Consider the following 7342-nt stretch of genomic DNA (forward strand, 5'->3'; position numbering starts at 1 on the left):
TGGCAGGACCCCCCACCGCCCTGCCCTGCCCAGGCCTGAAAACCAGCTCCGACTGTCTCAGGTGTCCTTCCCGGCTCCCATGGCACAGCCCACCCTGCCCCCGGCACCGCTCCCTCCGTCCCTCCGTCTCGGTACCCGGGCTCTTGCCCGGGCTCCCTCCCTCGCACCCGCCGTGTCCCGGTTTATCCCACTCCCCCTGCCCTGTCCCTGCGGAGTGTAAGTTTCACGCCCGCGTCCTCGGGGGGAAGGTCAGTGGCTCAGGATGCGCGACTGGTTGTTTTACGCGCTGTTTCAGCCGCGGCGTGCAGAAATGATAGGCTTTCACCGTGTTAATAGGCAATTAATTAACTGCAGAGGGGTTCGTTGAGGTGGGCAGGCTCATCAGCTGCACCAAAAGTTCTGTTGGGCTGCTCGGGATCCGAACAAAAAGCCCTCAAAGTGACCTTGAGACCCTCTGACCTGCTCGTTTCCCCTCTTCCTTTTCTCTCCCTTGTGCTTCCCTGTTCTTCTGCACACACACCTTACAGTTCTGTAACCATAATGCTTAATTATGCAGTTGTTTCTAACTACAATTATCTGAAATACAACTCCGATAAGGTCTCCTGTGTTTCAGCTGAAGGAATTTTAATAACTCCCTAGTTTTGTGCCTGCAGCTCCAGAAAAATGTGAATGCATATATTTAGGCTGAATTATTTTTGGGCTCTGACCTCTCTTCTAAGAAAAATCTGAAAAAAACCCCACAACCAACCAACCAAAAAAAAAAAAAAAAAGGAAAGAGAAAACTGCAAAACCTTGCACTGTTTCAATAAAACACTATGTTCTATCAAGTTCTATTCATTCTAAGCACGGCTAGAAATTTGCTAAAGCACAGTTCTGTGAGAAGCTTCTGGCATTATGCACGTTTTTGTTTTAATTTTAACCTATCAATTTTAATTATTCCCTCTAATAAGCACGATGAGCAAAGGAACCCAGATATGCATGCCTGTGGTCCTCAGATCTGACACCTGGCAAGAGCTGCCCCTCAGGTAAGGCCTCCTGCTGCAGAGACAGTGTGGGTAAATAGAGAAAAAGCTCATAACAACAAAAAATGCATTGCGTTGGGGTACCTGTAGTGAGTGACCTGCTCTCCTACCAAAAGGTGAGGCACACTGGAAGGTCCACAGGTTTACCTGGATGCATGTTAGCTGCTGAAAGCAGTAAGGAAAAGCAGCAGAAGAAAGCAGTTTCTCAGGCAGTCTGCTTTCCAAAATCCTTCTTTGCTGAACCCCTCTGCCTCTTCTAGTTTTTAACGAGTGTGATGCGTCACTTAAATGTTCTAATGGCCACAACTGTTGATGCACTGGAAACACGACAGATCCTGGAACAGAAGAGAGGAAAAGGGGTATCTGAAAGTACTGGAGGTTGGAAAGAGATTAGACATTCCTTGGAGATCTGTTAGCATGTTCTTCCCGGGATTAGAGCTGCAGAATTTGTGAGAAACAAATGTGGTTGCTGGTTTTTTTTTCCTGTTTCTGTGTCATTATGTGTGTGGGAGAGTGACTGTTGAGCGACATCAGCAAAAACATGTCACATTGCACACAGTATTTTCAGCCAGCAGAACACTTTGACAGTAATAAATTAAAGCGAATGTGCCTGAAGGCTTTTTCTTCAAGACTAAATATTTAAGTAATTGTAATTTTGTGAGGAGCCTTTCTTTATAGTCTTCTCTGCTCCCACTTCACTCACTTGCCTGCCTTCCAGGGAATGCCTAATTTTCATCCTTAAATGCTGATTTATTTAAAACAGCCTCTGTTAGATCTGAAAGACAGAGGGAGAAATCACAGGTGATTTAGGGGCAGTGGCACAATTTCAACAACAGCCTGTCATCCCTGACTACTCATTCCTATCACAGCTGTCTGCTGCTGTGTACTAGCATAAGGCAGACTGATCTGGGTGAAAAACAAGCCTTTTCTTATGATGTATTATTTCTTATCCAGATCACTCCACCTTCTCAGTTCCCCACATAAAATTACTATGTCAGCACAGCAAGGAAGGGTCTGGAGAGCAGAGGTGAACATCTGGGGACGAGACTGATCGTGCAGTAACCTAACTGCAACCTGAAGTACTCAGAGGAAATAGTTATTTCTGAAATTATTCAGCCTGTGCAATAACATTAAAATCATAATCAGAAAAGAAAAAAACCTAAACATGTGGTAAGAATTGTATCCAAGTAGGGGAGATTCAACCTAGACATTCAGATCTGAGTAGTTTTTGTCACCAAAGCAGAATTCCCCTCTGCATCCCCTGTAACAGCTCTCAGGACACTGAGCATTTGTGCAAGGGAATGGTTCTAATTGACAAGTGGCTGAACATGAGCCAGCAGTCTGCCCAGGTGGCCAAGAAAGCCAGTGGCATCCTGGCTTGTCTTAGAAATAGTGTGACCAGCAGAAGTAGAGAGGTGATTGTCCCCCTGTACTCAGCACTGGTGAGGCCACACCTGGAGTGTTGTGTCCAGTTTTGGGCACCTCAATACAGGAAGGACATGGAGGTGCTGGAATGTGTTGAGTCACCATCCCTGGATGTGTTTAGAAGCTATCTAGTCATGGTGCTTGGGATCAGTGCTGGACTCAGTAGGGTAGGGTTAATGGTTGGACTCGATCTTGAAGGTCTTTTCCAACCTAAGTGATTCTGTGAAATAATAATAATTATCTTGTTATCCTGGTATTGCCAGCTGCACAATAGGGATCTTCCCCTTGTAGGTGTCTGCTGTTCATTTCAAAAGCTAACCTTAAAATATTTTTCTTCCCCTTACAGGAAAAAATCCGTAGAGTAAATCAATACATATTTCCAGCTTACATTCTGCTTTTTAAGAAGCAGCAGACATCTCTGGTGCCTGTTTTGAATAGGAAGACATTATTGGTGATACCACATTACATACAGTGGCTTTCTCTGTTTTTCTTTTAGTCTTGGTATTAATGACTGGGGACAAAAAGTTTCAAAGTCCTTTGTTGTTTACTGGAGTCACAGTGAGCTCATATGTCAGGGCTATTGTGTTTGACTTTAGACAACAGTAGTGAAATGAAATACAGCTCCAAAGGGGATGAATTCATGCCTGCTCAGCTGTCTAGAGTACATTAACGTTCCCTGAAAAGGCTGAAATAATTTGATCTCCGTTCTGTGCATTAGATTTTCTATTTGAGACTAAGCACTCTTCATGTTATTTCTCAGGCTTTCCCTGTGTGCATTCTCCTGTCTACAACTGCATGCCAGACTTTTCAGGCTTATACCAACAGATAATTAATCTTGTAGACACATCATTAAATACTGTTCCAGTAATCCCTCCTACCTAAACTGCACCCATCTGAAGACTGAAACACACTTACTGCCAATTGTAGGCTTTCTTTTTACGGAATTGTGCCACACACAGACACGCACACACATTAAGCTTTTTTATGCTTCCTTTGCTTTTCTGACCCAACCATTAGGTAAGGCTGTTCATAGCAAAAAAAATGCCAGTGTGAGCTCACATAACAGTGTGTTGAACGGCGGCAGAATTTCAGAGGGGCTGCAGGTATGAAATAGATGTATCTTCATCAGCTTAGTTCTATGTGCTCTGGTGATGCAGCTTCATCCCTGTCTCGCTACAACATTCAACTCTTGCAGACCACAAACACGGTATTTCAAAGGGGGGGACAAATATTTTAATTTAGAAACAGAGGCAAGTGGCTCTGCAAACGATCTGTTAAAATACGTTGGCTCTCAATTGCCGGCTCTGTGTTGCAACGCAGAAGAAAAGTCTGGAGCAGTGTTCTTTTTGCAGAGAAAGGGGTGAAGAGGCAAACTGCAAGATTTCCAAGCTGAAGGTCAGAATGGAATTATCCCCAGGGACTGCTGGAAAGCTTTTATTTTTCTCCTTGCAGAATGGAGCAAAGTTATTTTGTATAGTGGCTGGGCACATTCCGCCAACATACTCTGTGCCTGTATGAAAAGCACAGAGCATTAGTAATTTTCCTGCTCTCTTTTACTGCAAATTTAAGGTGTGCACTTCTGCAACTAAAGGTCTGCTACTGGCATGACAGAAACACCTTGTCTAGCTGGGAAGTTTAGGTACCAGTCACATATGTTTTTAACCACACAAAATCTCACAGGGAAATGGTATCAGATTGTGACTGTTTGCAAATTGCTTCAAATCTCTAAAGGACAGCACTATTTGAGATTGAAGAGGTTTTAATTCAGTTCAGCTGAACGGTCTTTGGAAGTAAAAGAAGCAAAATACATGTTAACCTTTTCTTGTTCTATATAATAGTGTCTGTACCAGATGCCACGCAGGCTAAAATAGTTCAGTTTTAGATCATCTTTTTAATTCATTCAGATTTATTTTTTTCTTAATGTTTAAGTTTAGACAAGTCCTGGGAGGCCAACTAGGGCCACCAGCCTTACCTGAAGGACATGAAAGTCTGTGACTAGCCTATGCTCAAGATGGATAACCTGCAGCAATTACTAGAGCTACATTGGCTAGTATGAAGATAAAAGTGATTTCTCTAGTTAATTTTGTAAATTCTGTAATTTTCGCTGCTGATGAGCAATGAATATGGTCAGATAAATCTCTTTCCTTTTCCAGTCTCATAATGCAACAGTATAGAGCTCACCAAGATAAAAAAAGCCATTTCTGAATAGCACCTCTTTAAAATGTAAGCATATCTACTAGTATGGGTAGTAGACACTGGCTCATTTTGAGGAACACTCTTCATAGCACTCATAGTTCCCAGGATCATTTGCACACAAGAACCCTCCTTGCACAGACAGCAGATTAAGGGGGTAGGCTGCCCAGCAACAAAATCACAAATCAGACATTTGGCTCCTGCTCCATTTGCTGGGCTTTTTATTTCTTGTGATTGTTACTGCAACTGGGCAGAGAGGCAGGAGAGTGAGTTCTGGTTCTTCTCCATCTGGGTTAATCTGGAATCTAGCTGGAATCTTTCATTCCTTCTTCCTTTAGATTGTCTGCCAGGATGTTCAGGGTGGCAGGAGCACGAGCAAGGAAGACCATACTGCTCTTCTCTGCAGTCTTGACTTTTAATTGAGCTGCTTCTAGTATTAACCTTTTTGTATCTCCAGGGCTGTCTGGTTCTGCAGGCATTTCCAGTGTGCCTAGTGTGGGCAAACAGCCTTTGGCTTATTAAAGAAGACTGTATTTATGACTTTCTAAGCTACCGTTGTAACGATATGCAAAGATCGCATTTGTAAATGCATGGGGGGCAGGCATCCTTACAAGTTACAGAACAGGAAGGAAAACTAAGCAGTGGATTATTCATTATTTCAATAAAATGAAACAACTTCCTCGTTATTTCCATAAAATAAAACCAAACATTTTTTTTGCATTCAAATCTTGCTCTTAGTTCAGCTTATAACAAAGTATTTCTCTAAAAAAGGGAAGAAAATTAGGGAAGTAACAAGACAAAAGTAAGTGAAAGTTCCTATGCAGACTGTAAAAGACATGTAAACATTTCAGTCTGTAGCAGGACGCTCCATCTCAGGGTGCCTGCCTCAGTTTCCCTTTGTGATTCAATTCCTTTCAGTTTCACTGTCCTGAGCCTGGGGTCGGAGGGTTCCTGTGAGAAAGGGCACAGCAAGCTCTGAACTGGTAACCTTGAAAGTACAAACAGAAGGTCAAGCTGATGTCTGTAACACCAGCTGCTCTCCTGTGTTGAAGAACATGGAGCCCAGCCCAGCCACAATGGAGACAAAACAAGAACAAACAGATAAATGAGAGTTTGCTTGGTGAGAAAAAAGGCTTTATTGTTTTTTTCCTCTTTTCCTTTTGCTCTGCAATGGAGGATTTTGGAGGCACAGCTAATTAGTTAAATGACAGCAATCACTTTATTCTATCAAAGCTTGGTCCCATCTTTGATCAGGGAGACTCCTGTAGACTTTCCCAGGAGGCTGCTGGACCTTCTCCTCTCCAGTGGGGACACCTGCTGGAGTGGTTACTCCTCAAGAGGCTGAGATACAGGGTACACTCAGCTATAGCCAAATGAAGGGTGAGAAATACAAAATCCCTATACATTTGTTCACATCTCCATTAGCTAACTTCACATCTAAAGAAAAGCTTCAAGTTGGAAAAGACTGCAAACACTACTATCACATTGCCTAGGAATTATTTTAATCGTTGTTTTAGATCCAGTAGAAGGCCCATTAATAAGTAAGTTGCTAGCATCCAAATGGTTAATGCAATAGTAACCAACTATTTTAAGATATCTTGGTTTATTACCCTAATATCCTGTTTTGCGACCCTAATATGCTAACACTCGTATAATAATCTGATCTATGTCTTTTTAGTTAAAATTTTAAAACTCTTTTACCATTTACAATAAATCTTCGTTTGTGCATGTAAATCTCATCTGCTGTCTTACCCCTTTCAGGACACTGTCCAAGTCAGTTCTGGTCAGATGATGATGGAACTTCATCTCTACCCTCAGGCAAAATTTAATTTGTATCTCCTTTCCCAGATGTGTGTCCCAAGTATTCCAGGATGCTGCAGGGTGAACTGAGATGAGCAATAATTACCTGATTCCAGTTTAAAAGTAGTACCGTTCCTTTTTACAGCAAGGCAAGACTCCAGTTAGGCCAAGTGCATGGGCTGCAGTTTTACGTGCTCATTTTGCTCAGCTTGTCTGCCAGGAAAATGATGCCATCTTAAATAACAGGAACAGCAGCTGTTGGATAGAGGGAGGACCCCACAGAGGGGTGTATTTTGTGACATACACACTGCATTGGGTGGGCATTATGTTCAGTACCCCAGTGTTGTTCTGTAGTTTCACTGATGTCCCTCATGCATGTGTGCCTAGCACAGCACCACCTTCTCACTGCTTCATGCCCACAGCAACAATAGCTGAGAGAAACTGGTGAGAGAAAAACAAAAATTATGCTGTTTTTACAGCACATCCCTAGCCACAAGGAGGTAAAGACAAAGTCATGCCAAAAGGATGGGATACTAGAACAAACCTGAAGTAACCCAATTTTGACCAAGGAGGGCTGAAGCTGTGTGCTTCAGGGGTCAGATTTTTAAATTACAGTTTGGTAACATTAAAGTACCTTATATGCACATCAGCCAGTTAGAAAGGGATGTTGCAAATTTTGTGTGAAAGCACCAGTGAACAAAGCAGTTGAGCTTTGCTGGCTGCAAAGAAACCACGCTGTGAGTGGAAAATACATCAGGAAAAAAAAAAAAACCGTTTTCATTGTTGTTGTGGGTTTGTTGTTTTTTTTTTTTGTTGGGGTTTCGTTGTGTTGGTTTTTAACTAGAAGAGGTTTGGATGCAACGTTAAAAAAACCCACCCTGAGGTGCTCACCTGTCCGGTCC

Source organism: Chaetura pelagica, unplaced genomic scaffold (assembly GCF_000747805.2).
Source record: "Chaetura pelagica isolate M959 unplaced genomic scaffold, ChaPel_1.0 scaffold340, whole genome shotgun sequence".
In the NCBI taxonomy this organism is placed as follows: Eukaryota; Metazoa; Chordata; class Aves; order Apodiformes; family Apodidae; genus Chaetura; species Chaetura pelagica.